General features: G+C 33.1%; 2 pseudogenes; both read right to left on the bottom strand.

Moving 5' to 3' along the window:
• The window catches only part of LOC120143926, a 32576-nt pseudogene extending 21119 nt beyond the window's left edge, over positions 1 to 11457 (bottom strand).
• Positions 11458 to 12654: 1197 nt separating this feature from the next.
• Positions 12655 to 13763, bottom strand: LOC120143925 (annotated as a pseudogene).
• Positions 13764 to 19871: the final 6108 nt, after the last annotated feature.

The following is a 19871-nucleotide window of genomic DNA, read 5'->3' as shown; positions in this document are numbered from 1 at the left end:
CCCTTCTGTCAACCTCAAAATCCTCCATTTTCTGCTTTCCTTCTTAAGGTTTTTGAGTAGACGGCTATTCTTTCCTTTCAAATCTTCAACTCGGCTTTTCTCAATGTTCAATTCTTTGGTCATTTGTACTGTTGATCTGCTCGGTCCTAATGTTTTCCGAGATTTGTATAGCTCATGGTAATTTTTCTTTAACGTTCTGAATTCACCATAAACTTTTTCTTTGTTTTCTCTCAGCATTGCACATTGTGCTGAATAAAAGTCAACGTCAACACCCAACATAGCTTTATCTCGTCTCATTTGCTCTAATTTTTTCAACCAACCTTCTCTTTCTGCTTCAAACTCAGCTCTCAGGATTTCAATCTCTGATAGAACCACCTTAATGCGATCTTCCATAGAGATATCCTCATTTTGGTCTGGTAGAGGAATATTTTCATTTTTCTTGACAGATCTCCATTCCTCATAATCGAGAGTTAACATTTCTTTTGCTGCTTTAGCTCGAATACAAAAAGTTGTTTTCCAAGCTCTAAGCTTGGAAAGGCCTCCATGATATTTCTTTTATAATTTTTACTGTGGAATGCGAACTCAGACGAATATAATCCAGCAGTGACAGGAACAAATTGACGACCTTCATACTGCCTTATGACCAGAAGTGGTGCATATCCGATTCTTCCCCACAATCCAAGCAGCTTCACCCAGTTTTAATAACCATATTTGTAAAAGAATTCCTTTTGGATTTTCCACGGGGCTCGCCAAACAATGTCATTGCTTTACAGATTTCGAAAGGCATTGATCCACATATCTTTCGTAATTTCTTTCGGCTATTCTTGCTCCAGAAATTCTTTCAATGGTGAGTAGTCCATATTAAAGCGCCGGTATGAAACCTTTTCTGTCCTCCAAAAATGGCTACGGATCCAGACATATAACAATTGGGCACATCCTGAGAATCGTCCACCTCCTAGCTTTCTACAAGCGTTTAACGATCTGATAGTCTCTGCTAGAATTGCAGAAGCAGGATTGATCCTTTATGGTAGCTGCTCAAACAAATCTACTACTGCAGTTTCAATATATCCCAATACTTTCGGGAAGAAGACCATACTATACATACCCAGAGCAAAGAGATCGAATCATACTTTATCATCTGGATGACTCTGAATAAGTTCTTTAATGTTGGTCCAAGTAATGTCTTTACTTTCGCCCTTTTGTTTTGTGCGGGATACCACCCATTCCTCTCGTACTCTGGCAATCTTTGCTAATTTAACTCGAAAAGGTTGAGTTTTAATTGACTTTGAATAAATTCGATTTTCCAAAGCCCCTTCTATATGTAGTAAAGTTGTGTACTCTTCAATAGTAGGAACCAAGTCCTTTTTATTGAAAGTAAAACAATTATAACCGGGATACTAGAATTGAATTAGGGCTCGAAGTAAGTCATCATCAACTTCAACATATAGAAAATATGGGATGTCCCCGTAAGTCTGATAAAACTGCAACTTTTTGTTTGAGTCCCAACTCTCCCAAATGCCTCGCAAATCTTGCATATCATTTCTTTTTAGTGAAACCGGAGCATAAATGGCTAACTTAGATACATAGTCATCTTGCAGACTGTCTCCCCCTTGTCTTTGTAAGTCCTCAGCCCACTGTCTTAATTATGAATTTGGAACTATTTGATTTGAACACTTTTTATCCATAGATGAAGGTTTTCCAATGAGACGATTAACACTAGGATCAATACCTTTAATCCTGTATGATGTTATGCAAACAGAACACACAAAAAGAAATGAATTAGTTCACATAATAAAGGAAAAATTAATTTAATAACATCTATCCAAATATTTCTAATTAAACATGCTTTAAAATAATTTAAATTTTCATGCAATTTAGTTAGAAAGAAAATAAATAAATAAAGGAAAAAGTTAGAAATCATTTCTCCTTTGTGTACGCCTATTTTGGACAAATTTCGACATGGCTTCAGATCAGAAGAGTTTCTAAAGTTTAATATATGTAGAGTTTCAGTTCTAAGAGTAAAGGTACCCGAATTGTCCTTGTTAGTGCCCCCTTGGGCTGCTAACCCTCAATCCTAGTCCATCACATACTAAAGTGGATCGAGTTCAATACGAGGGGATACACTTCTCTATGTCTGACATGGAGAATAAATTCCCATGAAGACATAGAGCATATGAATCCCGAAAGCTACTTGCTAGGTCTGACACGGAGAATAAATTCTCACGAAGACGTCGCTTTCACTCCCACTTAAAAGGGACAAGCTTGATTAAAAAGCTTATGTTATGCAATGCATGTGTAGTGTGTGAGGAGAAATGTTCATACCTCTGACAAAAAAATAAATAATGAAAGTTAATACATGAAAATAAAATGAAACATTAATAAAATAATATATATATATATAAATATTATGAAAATAATAAGTATATATACAAATTTTTGAAAAGAAAGAATTATAAATTAAATATATGAATTTTTAATTTCTAATTAATATACACAATTTATAATTGATTTTAAAGCTTGACCAGGTCCCCAGTGAAGTCGCCAAGCTGTCGTAACTGGTTTTCGTCCGGGCACGAATTTTTACTTGACGGAGAAAATTAATGTGGATAAAAATGATTTTGATTTAAAATAAATATTTTGGGAGTCGCCATTGACTTTTTGGGTTAGGTAGATCAAATACCTAAAAACAATCTTTTAAAATAGGTTTTAAGAAAACAATATTTAAAAGATAAAACTGATCTGCATATAACCAAAAATTTTAATAAAAATGGATTCGTGGTCGGTTACATTCAGGGAATGATTAGCACCCCTATAATGCTTTATTAATTATAAATTGTCTCTATCATTAAAAATTTAAAAATTCAAAGATATATTTAACTTATAATATTTTTTTAATTCAAATTTATGATTTTATGAAAATATATTAATATAAATAAGATATTTATTTATTTAGAAATATCAGAAAATGACTTATAGGTGCTTTAAGACAGTTCTTTTCTTAATAAAATAAATAAATAAATATTAAAGCATTATTAAAATAGATATAATTTATAAAAATAATATCTTATTTAAAATATCAGAAAAAAGACATCCAGTTGCTTTAAGACTGTCATTTCTTAATATTTAAAAACATAATTAAAATAATTTTTAAAATAATTTATGAAATTTATAAATAGGATTATAAATAAATGTTACTTTTTGTATATATATTTATATGAATAAATAATAATAATATTCAAATATTAAGAACATATAAATATAAATAATAATTAAAATCAATATATATATATGTACATAAAAATAATAATGATATTTAATATTAAATAAAAGCATTAAATGACTAAATTATAAAATTCTTAAAATTAGATTCCTAATTTACCGATTATTTAATATTCTAGTAACTAAACATGCAATTTTACTCGTATTATTAATTTAGTGATTAAAATAAAATTGTGTAAAATTTGAACATCAAATTAAAATAAATTAAAACATGCTATTCATGATTAAAATATTAATTTATAAAATTATGAGGGCTAAATCGGTTATTTGCCTAAAATATATATATTATGCTAATGACTAAATTATGAATTAAATAAAATTAAGAGGCCAAATTAAAATGATTGTAAATTTGATTCTAGTGACTATAATATAAAATTACAAAACTACTGGATTGCGGACGAGATTTAATTTTTAATAAATTACAAATAGACCCCTCCTCAAAACGGCGTCGTTCGGGGAGGGGTATTTAAGCCCCAAACCTGACGGCCTTAAGGCCAAAAATTCATTTCTCTTCTCTCTCATTCTCTCTTTCTGAGAGAGTTTTAAACTCTCTTGCCTCTCTCTAGCTTCCCTCACCGGAGAGAAGCCGGTCACCGGCCGGCAGCCATCTACCGCAGTCAGTCTCACCGTCGGCCACCGTTGCTGGTGGCTGAAGAACACCAAAATTTCCCAAATGCTAGATCCAAGTACCCTAAACTTGATTCCAACATTCTTTCATCCTAAAAAGCCATGGATTTTCCTAAATCTAAGGAAATACCTTCGGTATTTTTAGTTTTTTGGTGACGTTTGGGGTTCTTCGGCGAGGTAAGCTCCTCCTCTTCTTCTCTTTTTTTCTTTTTGTTTTGGTGATTCGTGGTTGCTGTGTTACTTGTGGCTCGTTGCTCTCTCTATTTTTTCTGTGCTCTCTGTTCTTACCCTTTTTTCTTTATTGTTTGCAGGTGGTTGACTTTTATAAGCCTCGCCGGTATCTTCTTCGGACTGGGTAAAAGATTGAAGCTTGGCGAGTCATCGAACTTCCAATGGTGACTCACCATTGGGGGCGACATGTGCGGCTATGGCTGGGCCTTCTGGATCCTTCGGTTGGCATCGTGGCAGCGTGGTAGCAGAGGTTGACGAACGGCGGCTGTGTGGTAGCTGAGGTGGCTAGGGTATTGAGATGGAAACCTTAATCTGGTTTTAGGGTTTAGCTGGGCCATCTGAATCTGGGCCACCATGTTTGGGTTACTGTTGGGCCTGATGTATCCAAGTTGGGCTTGTAATGTATTTGGGCCTGTAATATGTAATAATATTTATTAATAATAAAAATAATAATAATAATTATTATAATAATTATAATAATAATAATAAAATATAAATAATATTCAAATGAAAAAAACGAGTATCTTCAACATGAATCAAGTAGTACATACAAACCCCATCAACAGATATAGGCATGCATATATATAAATCATGTTATTCACACAAATCATGTAATACATATAATCACATATATCACATATACTTATATCGAACACATGATCATGTTCATGACTTCGTGCATACTATTATAGGAAATAGTTTCATTGCAAGTCATATTTCCATCAAACACCATATGCCACTAGTATGCACTCACTTAGCCTCAGTAGTCAATACCGATCTCTTATATTTCCCCCGATCAATCTTACTTGCCAAATGTTCCAGAACTTGTTTAGGCTTAGTATCTACATAAATATAATTTCCAAGATGATTATCAGAAGCCTAAACATTATAATTTGATGCTAATAACTTAAGCTAACTTAAAGAGAGAAATTCATGTTTTCCTTTTAGGAGGGTATCAGTAAACTACTGGGGTATCAGTACCCAAATTAAATTCGACATTTTCAGGTATTGATACGTGCCTGATGGTATCGGTACACCTTCTTTAGGTATCGATACCTCATGAAGTGTTCTTCAAAATTGGTCTTAGGGTATCGGTACCCCTTGCCCAAAACATGCCATTTCACCCTTAAAATCATCAACACTTCACCAAAAATTCCATACTAAAGCACCTTCCATACCACCAAACTCAACAACAACCATTTTAAATATCCTTTAACTTCTTAACACTTTAAAACTTAAACATCTCATTCCAATTCTTGAAACTAAGAAATTTACTAAGTTTTCCATGTAATCCAAACTTAGTTCTAAAACTTATAACTTCTTAATCACACCTATGACGAGTTAAATTCAACTTCCAAATTCATTTAAACCTTCTTATTCAAAATTTCACTTAAAAACTCTATTTACTTATCTTTCCTAACATATCCATCTTTGAGTTTTTACTTATCTTTAAACTTCCTTACGCTTTCTTACTATCCAAAGAATCAAAACCCATCATAAAATTAAGGAATAAGCAACTTATAGGAAACTCACCTTGCAACTGAGCTCACGGGAAGAAGAAGAAGCAAGCTGAACCATCTTTCCAGACTTTTCTTTCATTTCCTTCCTTTTCCACGTGTTATATCCTATATAAAGGAGAAATAAAAATCGTTCTTATGAAATTACCATTATACCCTTCAAACTTTCCATAATTATCATTTAACCAATAATGAAATATTCTTATTTAAGTCCTTGAACTTTTAAGTTGTTTCGAAATCGGGCACATAGTTTTCAAAATTTGTAATTTAGTCACTGGCCCTGATTTAGGATGTTACAAATCTCCCCTCCTTTAAGAAAATCCATCCTCGAATTTTCACTGCATTAATAGATAAAGATATTGTCTACACATATCCTATTTATATTCTCATGTTACCTTCTCAATTTAATCTTTCGTATTATCATTAATAGCTTGGCTTTTATTACTACAACTCTTCAACTACCTTTTCCTTTATACATCCATATCATGTCACTTATCATATACATAGTAGCATCAGTTCTTATCACTCAAAATTATAAATCAATCAAATTCCTCATAAATCTTTAATTGCCTTGCAAAAATAACCAAATTTTTATTCCATTCCTACTTGACTGCCTCTAAAACTTCCTTAATACATATAAATCACTCTTTATTTCTCTGACTAAATCTACTTGAAAAAGAAACATAATCTTTATAATATTGGATCCTTTAAACTCCATCTTTTTCATTTATTTATCCACTTATCCTTTTATAATCAAGATCTCCTTATAACATAACTAAATCATATCTTTCCTCCATGCTCTCATACCCTTTTTATATCACTTATACTTATCTCTGATTACCCATTTATCACGTCTTCCTAACTCTGATAATCCACGCTTTTTGCACAAATCTTAATCCTTGAAAATCCTTATTCCAATTACAATACCGATGTCTCTTTTTACCACCTTATACTTTTCTATCAATCCTTAACTTCCCTTAAACATACGAATCCTTATCTCCTTCACTAAATTACTTTCATCTAATCAAATACATAACCATTCACAAATTTACGCCATACTTTGTTAGCTTAACCTGATATCATCTTCTAATCCTTTAACTCTAATACATTCATCATCACTTAACCTTGTTAGTCAGCAACAGTTCTTCCAATCATATACACTCTTTCCGGTCGAAACTAACTCAACACTAATTTATTTGACTCATCAAACTCATATTCTTACTCATTCACAATGCAATTTTCTTGGGTTCAAACTCAAGCATTACAACTTCTTTTATCTTCTAAACCAATCATCAATGTACCCATTCTTAAACTCTTACAAAACAATACATATATCACTTGATCTATTTTAAATACTTCTTATACTTCACTTTACATAATTTCTAGAAGAACTTTTAATCCAATCCATTACTTTCCTTTCTAAACTTAACTTTTATATCCATTCTTAACTCCTTATTTAATCTTCCAGTACAAGACCCTACTGCTTAAGTGTATATGGCTTTCATCAGATTGGATCCTTTGACATGGAATACAACTAATTCCAACCAAGGTTGTATTTGAAACCAAAAATCTATGTTTCTCTTTGTTAGTGCTAATCTCTATGAAATATAAGTTTTCTTAATCCTTTTGAACTCTCTCCTTAGAACTTTAGCACTATAAAACTCCTTCCATCTGGGCACAAGCCATTCACAAACCATTTGCATACCTCATTTTTCATTTAATTTAGCCTAACATCAATTCCTTCAACTTATCAAACTGCACTCTTATCTATACACATTACAATTCCCTTGTTTCAAATTCATAAACTATAGCTCCATATATCTGATAAACTTATCATTGAATACTTATTCTCGAACTTTTCTAAAATAATAACCACATCATTGAATCTTCTATCATTCCCATGATAATATATGTTCACTATATTTCCACTCATTCACATAGTAACTAAACCACTTCATCTAACTTCTCCATTTTAGAACAGTGGAGACCTTATAACATTATTCTAACATGTTTTCAACTTTCTAAAAGCAACCTTCGCTTTTCCAAAGCATTTCATAAGGTGTCCACTCTTCATCCTGCCTGGACAAGGCAGATGAATTGCTACCACCATCAGGTCTATCAACTTTTGCTTACTTCAAAACTTTCCTTACTATACTTCTAACATAGTCTTCTAATCTTACTCTATTAATAAGACAACTCACTCCTTACTCTATCAGATCAGAAAAAATTCACTTTGAGTTGGCATGTACACATTTTGAAACTCCTTTGACTTTGGTTTAAGCCTAGAACCGGCTAAACCTTAGCTGTGATACCACTAAATGTAACACCCCCAACCCGCATCTGAGTCTGAGGTGTCACATTGACTTTTCAAAACTTTTTCCTTACAAATTGGTAAAATTTAAATCCATAATTCAGGAACATAAATAATTTTCATTAAAACATTTGGTTTTACAAAACCTATTAGAGCATATCCCATACAATTCTCTTAGTATATGCCAACTAAATATAACATGGTACACATGATTCAAAATTCTTTACTGATCTGAACTTCGTAAAGGAGATGATAACCTGGCTTGCTCCTCTTAGCTTCTCTTCTCGCTTTCCAGAACCTACTTGTGAAACACTCACACGCTAAGTCGCTGACTTAGTGAGGCATAAAACAAGAATAATATGAACCTTATATACTTACTAATGCATGAACATTTCACAATTTATATAATAATATAACACAAACATCATATACAATTTCATAACCCATTTATATACATGAACACATATAATCATTATTCTAGTCACTTTATTGACATTATTACTATCATTAATCCATTTAGAGCATGTAATTTGATCTTAATCTTTAAAGTACTTTATACTATACTTTTCACAAATGAAACATATAATATCATACAAAGATTTCTTTATGTCATTTCTTTGTTTAGCCCATGTACACTTTTGAGAACTAAAGATATGTGAGTCTATTGAGGTTATGCACGTATACTGTCACCACAGCTCGTATAATTCCAACTAGGGCACTGAATATTTGTCTCGAAAGACCACTATATCCCGAATGACTACTATGCCCCGAATGAGCACTGTAATCCCTCGACTCTTGGCATGCCAACTATACCCTTAGCTCTCGTATTACATAACATGGGCATTATGCTTTATATTTATCACATATTCACTTGCACGTAGATCATTTCGATAAAATTTTCATGCATCACATTGCTTATATTTCTTGATCATTGCATCACAACTTCTTATTACATAGCTCATAGTCACATGAATTATATTATAGTCATGTTTTCATATATTCACATCATTCAATATCATTAATAACTTATTTCATTTTCTTACATTATAACATATACATGTAGTCTCAGGTGTCCTATCAATACTATATAACTTACACATGTATTCATGTATACACTTTCATATAATCTATATAATAATGTCATATACTCATCTCTTCCAATAATTGAACATAATTATATCTTAGTTTCATTTTTTATGCCTAAATCATATAAAACCTAAGTCTTCCTCATAGAGTTACACTACATGTTCACATAATCTCATATTATCCTATAAGTACATACTTATATTGTCTCACTTTTTCATTTACTCACATAATTATCGATACCAGGTCACATGATTTATAATAATATCTTGAATTTATACATATCATATAACCTATACCATAACATATAATTTATATCGCTTATCTCATTTTATTTATTTAATAAGTTACTCTATTTATTTCATTCAATTCCACACAACTCCTATCATCTTCTCACCAAGCTTTATAGTTCTTTACTCTATAACTCATATTTCCTAGTTTCCGTTATATATATATATATATATTCCCTACATCACTTATCTTGTAGATTCATATTATTATCTATGTTCATGTCCTCTAATTTATAAACTATTCTCATAGAGTCTTGTAATTTTATTATCATATAGTTTATTGTTTGTTTTCTTATGTCTTTCCATCATCATATATTTACATATATCTTATCACATGGCTTGCCTCTTATAATCATATAGTTACATAACTTATTTTATATTTTCTTATTATCACATAATAGTATTCTACATGAATCATATAGTACATACAAACCCCATCAACAGATATAGGCATGCATACATACAAATCAAATCATGTTATTCACACAACTCATGTAATACATATAATCACATATATCAAATATACTTATATCAAACACATGATCATGTTCATGACTTTATGCATACTACTGTTGGAAATAGACTCATTGCAAGTCATATTTCCATCAAACACCATATGCCACTAGTATGCACTCGCCTGACCTCACTAGTCAATACCGATCTCTTATCTTTCCCTCGATCGATCTTTCTTGCCAAATGTTCCGGAACTTGTTTAAGCTTAGTATCTACATAAATATAATTTCCAAGATGATTATCAGAAGCCTAAACATTATAATTCGATGCTAATAACTTAAGCTAACTTAATAAGAAAAATTCATATTTTCCTTTTAGGAGGGTATCGGTACACTACTGGGGTATCGATACCCAAATTAAATTCGACATTTGCAGGTATTAATACGTGCCTGATGGTATCAGTACCTATGGTATCGGTACCCCTTCTTTAGGTTTCAATACCTAATTAAGTGTTCTTCAAAATTGGTCTTAGGGTATCAATACACATTCACAAGGTATCGGTACCCCTAGCCCAGAACAGGCCATTTCACGCAAAAAATCATCAACACTTCACCAAAAATTCCAAACTAAAGCCCCTTCCATACCACCAAACTCAACAACAACCATTTTAACTATCCTTTAACTTCTTAACACTTTAAAAACTTGAACATCTCATTCCAATTCTTGAAACTAAGAAATTTACTAAGTTTTCCATGTAATCCAAATTTAGTTCTAACACTTATAACTTCTTAGTCACACACATGACAAGTCAAATTCAACTTCCAAATTCATTTAAACCTTCTTATTCAAAATTTCACTTAAAAACTCTATTTACTTAATCTCTCCTAACATATCCATCTTTGAGTTTTTACTTATCTTTAAACTTCCTTAAGCTTTCTTACTATCCAAAGAATCAAAACTCATCATAAAATTAAGGAATAATCAACTTATAAGAAACTCACCTTTCAACTGAGCTCACGAGAAGAAGAAAAAGCAAGCTGAACCATCTTTCCAGACTTTTCTTTCATTTCCTTCCTTTTCCACGTGTTATATCCTATATAAAGGAGAAATAAAAATCTTTCTTATGAAATTACCATTATACCCTTCAAACTTTTCATAATTATCATTTAATCCAATACTGAAATATTCTTATTTAAATCCTTGAACTTTTAACTTGTTTCAAAATCGGGCACATAGTTTTCAAAATTTGCAATTTAGTCACTGGCCCTAATTTAGGATATTACAACTCTTATATATGATGTACCTTTTCCCTCTTCAAAATCAAAGTGTCTACAGGCATCATCAACATTCTAGGGTGTGGAAGCAGTGTACCAGACACATCACCCCACCAATCGGGATCTTGGTTGTACCATTCTATTGTCTTCTTCAATCCCTCTTCCCATACAGTTCGTTCAGACCATCCCAAGTTCTTCAGTATCTGATCATCAAGAAAATACATCTGGTCATTGAATGGTCTGTTTTCTACAAACTTGATGCTTGCCTCAGGATCCATTGAAAAAAGTTTGCATATATCTTTGGCTACATCAATCACTTTCCTTTTCTTCTTCTTCGTTCCAACATCATATAGCAAATGAAAAACATCATATTTTCTCACATTATATAGCATATCTATGAAAAACAAGAAACACCCAGATCATATAATGGCCTAAATCAATAAGAGAAAAGGACCAAATTTTCAAAGAAGCACAAACATCAATCATATTTGATCGTCTGACAAATCACACTGAAAAAGAAAAGATAGAGTACTTAAAACTTACAAGATGGAGATAAATCACTCAAAATCTAGATAGAGAACGAGAAACACATAAATCTAGAGAGAGTAAGTGTTGAAAAAGAGAAATTCTGTAGAATGAGAGCAGCTTGAGGGAGTTCATGTATACGTGTAAGTGTAATTTTTTTTTACAATTTTATAATATTTATGATTTTTAAATAATTATTTTTTACAATTTTATAATAGTTATACTTTTCAAATAATTACTTTACATTTTAAATAACTTTTATAATTTTGAAGTAATTTTATTTTTATATAATTTTTACAATTTATGTCTTTTGATAATTTTTAAAATCATTTTATATATTTTATTCTTACTTTATTTTATTTTATCTTGTATTTTATATTATATTTGTAAAAACAAATGAAGCTTATATGAAAATATTTAAGGAACGACAACCCAAATTAAGGTTAAAGAACTGTAGATAAAAGCACAATAAAAATTGTATTAAACATAATTTTTATAAAAAATATAACATCAATTTAAAATGATTAAAAATGACTTTTATAAAGATTCTAAAAAATTTAGAATGTAATTTTAAAGCTGTAATTTTTCTATAGTTATGTTTAACTTTTCTATGCAAATAATAAAATTATTAAAAAAAAGTTCTTGATTTTTAAAATATAGAAAATTATGGGAAATTTTTCTTATTTTAGAATATTTTAAGGAATATTTTTTATGTATATATATAAGCTATTTTTAGATTTATGTTTTTCTCTCTCAATATTTGTTACACGTAGTAGCGTTCATTGGGACACATCATATTTCCTAGTGGAAAAAAAAAAGCGAGGAGTTAACGTGTTAACAGATCTAGAGTAGAGGAGTTAAAATGGGAATTTTACAAAAGCTTGGGGGCAAAAGAGATATTAAGCCATAATAGTTTGTAATTTCACGATAAAGTATATGAAAAAGTTATTATAAAACTATAAGATTTCATTATAGAATCCATGAGAAGGAAATCCAAAGGCAATGAAACTATAAACTTCAAATCAAACTTGTTGAAATCACCATTAATAGGATATTTAAGAAGATCAGTTAACCACCCTGCAGTTCCTTCTGATCTCCCCACTTGTTCCTGTAAAATCAGCCAAGAAAGTAGCAGCGTTGTTGCTGTAGGTTTGAACAAGCGCGTCCTGCGGTTCACCGTTGAACAGCTCCTGGTCCGAGTGAAGCAGCCCTCTTTGAGCCACCAGGTCATGGTAGTAGTTGTTGTCGAACCTGGGTGACGGTACTGAATCCAGAGGAGCCAAGTTGTTGTCACCTCCAGTGGCAGGGCATCTAGCACGTCTGGTGGCCGCGAAATTCGGGTCGATGTTGGTGTCGTTGTAAATGCGATTGCATAACGTGGCGCACCTAGCTAGGCCGATCGTGTGGCCACCGGAGAGGGCGGTTAAGTCTCACGCATTTAGACCCTTGGCGGCGAAGGAAGAGATTAGAGCGGGGAGGTTGGCGAATGGTGATCGGATTTGGCTGTTGGCTGCGCTTTGGCTTGCTGTCCTTGCATCTCTACGCCCCAATACTACTTGCCATGATGATCCTCCAAGCTGCCATGATACAATATAATAAATAGTATGTAATTAGTTCATATCTGATGCAATGTAAGCAGCAAGGGAAGGTTTTATGTACACTAACCAGTACTACACCGTCTCTAGCAGCAAGTGCTTGTATATCTGCACAAGAAACAGTGGCACTGCAAGCGGTCTCCACATTAGACTTTATGGTATCGATCACTTCGAAACCTCGAGCAGAGTTTTGGTTCGGTGCTGCATTCTTTTCGCCCGTGAACATTGCAGTATCGTCCAGCAGTATCGATCCATCACAACCCTACATTAACATAACATATACAGACAGAACAGTTAACAATGTATACATGTATAAGTCGATGTTTCGAAACTCAATAGACAAAGAATGTTACGTTAACGAAGCAGTCGTGGAAAAACAAACGGAGAATCGAGGCGCCGATCCGCCTCTCTCTACCAACGGCCTGTTGCATGGAGTTACGGACGATGGTTTGAAGCTTAGGTCAAAAGGTTGCATAGAAGTTGGCCGAAAGCTGATCATTGGCAGCAGAGGTGGAAAGCAGCAGAATGAGTAGAAGAGTAGATAGTGTGACAGTGGAGATTTTAGAAGCCATTAGAGAAAGAAACCAAAAAAGTCTGCCCAATTGAAAGGTGTGGATCAGGGTTTTAAATCGCGGTTGCGGTCACTTTTTCGGTCATTTTATTTTTACCGTGATTGTGGCCATAACGGGCGCTATTGGGTGCTATTGCGGGTGTAACGGAAGGAGGTGCTACAGAGAAATCACGGGCGCTATCACAATAGCGGACCACTTATTGAATCCCGGGCGTGGATAATCCCTGGATTGATAAGTGTGTTTATATAGGGAGAATAACGTGCCTAAAACTTCAAACTTTGCTGCTAAACGCGGTTCGAAAAGCGTTTACTTTGGCATGCATGCAAGAGATTTGCATGAACAAAAGTCTAAAAGCACTAATCATTGCAGATTGAACCATGTGTTACTGAGTTTTTTCAGGAATGGCGGGGCGACTTGATCCAGTCCTTTTCTAAACAAATTGACTTTGAAGTTTTCAATCATCACATTTAATTAGAATTCAGTTTAGTCATCCAAAATCTATTTTTCTTTCATTATATATCAACAAATTAAATCAAGGGAATACAAAGTACGAGTTGACCATCATATAAAAAAAATGTTAGAAACAAGAGCATAACAAGGGATAGACGCATAATTTTATATTAGAACGATAAATTATAAAATTTTAAGGATGAAAAACTTATAATAAGAATTTTAAATTGGTAGGAATCGACTGTATCCATCTGCTCCTCTTGATCTATGCCCGGTGGTGGTGGTGTTTTCTTCTTCTTCACTGCACGGTTTAGTGGTGTCATTGCTTCTACATCATGGGTTGATTTTAGATTTTTTACTCGTAAATCATGAATAGACTTGATGTTAGTTAAACATTGATTCTAGAAAAGTGTGGTTTAAAAATAATTTTAAATTATTTGACTCAAAATTTGAGTATTTAGTATTATTATTTAAAACTATTTTTGAGAATAGAAATGATCATTTTAGACCTATAAATATTATAAATTAAAACATATATATTTATAATTTTTAATATTATAATATATGAAATACACCAACTTAAATAATGATAAAAATTTAAGATGTTTTTATAAAAAGATAAATAAATTTGTAACGATTGTATTCCATAAAATATATCAAATTTTAAAATATTTTTATCTAAAGAGATAACATGATATATTAATTTTTTTAAACCTATAAATAATTTATTAATTATATAATTGTTTTGATAAAAAAATATAAATTTATAAATTATATAATAAACACACCACAACGTAACAAATAAATGTTTTTTGCTATACATTATCAATCTACCTTATCATGGTTGTAGTTTGTAGTTTCTCCACTCTCAAGGCAAGCAACTCCCTACAAGAGTTGATGGATGTACGGTTTCCGATGGAGGCTGCCAACGAGACAAACTGTTAAACTAAATGCTAAAGGGGCCTATAATCTGACGATTCAACTGGCAGTGATCGGAGTTATTACTCGTGATGCCTGTGGGATGGTTCTCGATGGGCTGGCTACTACATCCAACGGTATTTAGTAATCGGCTATGGCAGAACTGGCTTGTTTAGTTGCGGCCGTTAATCTTGCTACTGAGGAGGGGTGGCGTGACATCATTATTGAGATGGATTCTACCACAATTTTTAACCTTTACAATGATTACATGGGTGATAATTCCACTATTGGGGTTCACATGGCAGCTATTCGTGACAAATGTAATAGGTTTGATAGTTGTATTGTTTCGTATGTTAACAAGGAAGTGAATAAGGTTGCCTATAATTTAGCGAAAAGGATTCTTGATTGTAATACTTTTTGTTCTTTTGGGTTTGACGTACAGTAGTTTGTTGTGAACGATGTACGAAATGATTTACAGGTTGATTAATGGATTTGGGCACTATTTTCCCATTTTTAAGACCATAACCAGTGGGTTGATAGTAGGGGTTTTTAATGATGCAAGTCTTTCTTTCAAAAAAAATGTTAAAATTGTATTTGTTTTAAAAAAAATGTTAAAATTATATTTTTAACTTGTATGTTTGAATTGAAAATTACTTTTCAAAAGTATTTCTTCCCCCAAAAGTTACCTATTTAATATTACTTATAGTTTATATCAAAAGTGTTATATAATTTTATGAGTGGTAGCCTATATAATATTAATCTTTTGTAGTTATATTTTTTATATAAATATAATAATTATTTTATTTAGTAATATTAAGTATAAATTCTATTAATAATTTAAAGAATACATTTTAATTAACATTGATAGGATGTAAATATAAAAAATATATAATGTAACAGAAAAATATATGATGTTAACATGAAGAGATGCGAAGTTAATATAAAAATATGTGATATTAACATGAAGAGATATGATGTTAATATGAAGAGATGTAATGTTAATACAAAAAGATGTGATGTTAACAAAAAAGATATTGTAACGGCCTGAATCCTGGGTTAGGAGTTTCGGGCTAACCCGATAGGACCTTGCAATAAATCCTTTAGCTTGTAGGAAGCGTAGACCCAAGTTGGAGTGGATTTGGGCTTGGTTTGAGCCCAATATGGGTAAAAATGGGGTTTTTTTAATTAATAATCAAACTTGAAGGACCAAGAAAATAGTTTACCTATTTTTGTTAAGAAATATTGAAATCTTTTAATTTTCATGAGGTCACACACTAGAACCCACTTCCCACTTCTTCTTTTTTTATTCTTCTTCTTTCAAACACCATCCCCTTCTCTCTATACCTTGAGCCAAGGTGAAAACTTGTTGCCCTACGATTCTAGTTCAGTTTAGCTAAGGTAAGGAACAAAATCCTCTCTCCTAAATCTTTATTTTGAGCCATCAAACACAAGATTTGGCTATAGTAACCAAATATGAGTTTAGTGGGGGGTTTAGAAACCTAAGTAAAATCCGCTCCTTTCTTAGAGATTCAAGCCTCAATAAATAATCTAAACTCTTTTCTAAACTCCCGAACAACGTTAGTAACACATGTGGTTAATTCTTGTCTAGTGAGAGAAGTTGGAGAAAGCTTCAATGTTAAAGGAAAGGAAAAGCTAACACTTGGTTGAGCTTGGGATCTCTCAGCAACTTAGGACTCAAGGTAACTAACTTCTAACTCATCTCTACTATAATGTAGATCACTGGGCGTGTTAGTTAGCTTGCATGATTCATGAAGCATATTCATGGTAGATTTCAGTATTTGGTGTTTTTAGCATGTTTATGGACCTTTTTTGACCCATTCCATCAGACATAACATTCTAATAATGTTTGAAGAACTTGTTAAGACTTTTGGGTGAGTTAGAAGGTCATTTTTGTGCCCAAAATAGGATATTTTTAGAGTGGGTATTGATACTGGAAGAACAATATTGATATTGTTCTTCAAATGATAAAAACAAAGGGATTTTGAGCTAGAAGTATTGATACACATACAATGGGTATCAATACTATAGTTAAGGTATTAATACTCGTAGGCTGGTATCGATACCAAGTTCAATTAGTAGATTTCAATACCCATTTTTGGTATCAGTACTCATGGGAGTATTGATACTCCCCAAAAGGGGTATCGATACTTACGCATTTTTCAAAACATTGAAGCCTAATTTGGTATCGATGCTCAGGAAAGTTTTGATACCACAAACTAGAAGTATCGATACTCAAACTAGAGTATCGGTACTAGCCCTTTTTTATAAACCTTCAATAAGTCAGTAGTATCGATACCCATAGGTTAGTACCAATACCCAAAGGTTAGTACCGATACTGAAAGGCTTAGTATCGGTACTCACGTATATTTTTGGGTAAGAAACCCAAGGGTTTAAAGGGATAGGTTTGAGGGACCAAATAATAACATAATGCCATGAAATAAAACAACAAGTGATAACAATAATAAACTCAAAACAACTAGAAATAATAACAGCTAGGTTAATATAAAACTAGCCTTGTTTGATACTCTCAAGACAAAAAAGTCACTTTAGCAGACAATGATCGTACAATTGAGATATATCCTAGTCAGTGCCAAAGCATTTCAATTTCTAGTTGGGCACAGATGCCCCAAGACTCAATGGAGTAAGTTGGTCGAGTGTACATTCTAATGCAGTTCAGGATCTAACCCTAGATACCTAAGGGTATTTTAAGAAGGCTAGAGGAGTGTGAGCTTTGAGATATAAAACCCTCAGCCACACTATGATGCCTACATTAACATGTCATATCAGCATTTTCTTACATCTTCATACATATGCCACTAGCATGTGCATTTAGTGAATGCATGTAGTATAGTAAAGTTATTAGTGTGTCACTAAGCTCATAAGCTCAACGTTTAGAATATTTTTTGTGCACATGTTCTTAGAAAATATTTTGTAGACAGTTATTGTCATCCGATATTCTAACTCAACAGAGACCTTAAAGTACGTCTTGATTTGTATTAGAGGGCATGTACTATTGTAGACAATTTTTTATATTTAATCACAACTAAGTTTTGTATTAAACTTAATATTGTTTATTTTAGAGACTTGGGAGCCCCCCATATTGTAAACTCATATTTATTATGTTTTTTTATTTTAATTAACCTTGAATGGTTTTTTTATAATACTTACAATATTTTAAAAAGAAAAATTTTGGGTTAACCACTCCTATGGTCCCATGTGACATCGTGATTCATCGATCCTTGGGTCAGATATTAGGGTTTATATTTAGAGGTATCAAAGCCTAAGGTTTAATCGTTCTTAGGACCCACGAGTTAGAGTTAGTTAATGTCTATACAGGTACATGCCTCTAGAGAGTCAATAGTACTATAAAGACTAGAATGATGATAATATCATCCATTTATTTCTATTTTCAGATAAAAAAACTATGACAAATGATCCAACATACAGTCATAATGGTAAATATGAGAATCATGCCTCCTTGGTAATCGATACCAATGACGAGTTCTTCCTGGAGATACTAGTAGAAGTGGGGGGTCAAGGAGGAGACCTTCTTTAGGGACGTCACCTCAACCTTTAGGCAGACCTTTAGGGCCATACCCAGTGCCTTAGTAGCACCACCTCCCCCACCAACACCTCTAGCCCAACTCTCAATAGTTCATCAGGAGTCCCTAGTAGAGAGACTCCATAGATACAAGATCATCAACTTATACAGTTCAGGGGATGATGATCCCATAGCGATAGATCAGTGCCTTAAGAAGACCCTCTGCACTCTCCGACAGATGCACTTTACCCCCAAGGGTAAGCTCGAGTTCATCACCGCCATGCTCAAGGGTGACACCAGTTACTAGTGTGAGAAGATATAATTGGCTATAGAGCTAAAAAGACCATCTTGAGAGCAATTTATATCTAAGTACAGATATAAATACATAGGAGAGGCTTACATCGGTGATATAAGGGAATAGTTCCTCCACCTAGCTTAAGGGGATCGTACCGTGATAGAGTACGAGAAGGATTTTCTCATACTGAGTAGGTACGCTCCATAGTTGATCTCACTAGAGTAGCAACATTAGTATAGATTTAGAGATTACCTACACCTCAAAATTCTGTCACACCTTAAGGCTGACCCTCTTAGGGTGTTTACTGAGTTACCCCACCATGCAAATGCGATCTAAAGGGTCATGAGTAAGAGGTCCCGATAGCCGATTGAGAGGGTGGGGTAGTCTAGGATAGCTACGAATTTGGTGAGGCCATCTCAGACTCTAATCAAGAAGACCAGAGATAGTCAGGTTTCGTTAAAACCCCCAACGATGTTGATTTGAGCTGGTTAGAGTTTGGACCATATAGGTAGGTTGAGCCTAAGAGGAGACCCCTAACATTAGTCTTTGGAGTAAGTGCCATTGATTCAATGAGAGTCTTCTCTTATTTGATCTACACATCTAGAGGCATGCTAGTAAGGATTTAAGGGTTGTTTAAGTTACGGATCCTTAGAAAACTTTATCATAAATTGTACAGGTGTTCAATGAGTTACTCTAGGGTCGACCCAAATATCAACACCATTCGTACAGAGAGGCTAGGGTCCAGTGAGACGTTGTAGTACTGCATCTAGATAGTAGAACTGGGGGAAAACTAGATTTGTAGTTGGTGCAGAACCGAGGGTGGCCTCCAAAAAGTATGCGATGAGAAACCGATAGGAGTGTGATGTTGCATACATAATATCATGTACTT

This window comes from Hibiscus syriacus, unplaced genomic scaffold, assembly GCF_006381635.1.
Source record: "Hibiscus syriacus cultivar Baekdansim isolate YM2019G1 unplaced genomic scaffold, ASM638163v2 tig00110865_pilon, whole genome shotgun sequence".
Taxonomy (NCBI): Eukaryota; Viridiplantae; Streptophyta; class Magnoliopsida; order Malvales; family Malvaceae; genus Hibiscus; species Hibiscus syriacus.
The sequence above is the reverse complement of the archived record's forward strand: the minus strand, read 5'-3'. Positions and strand labels throughout refer to the sequence as shown.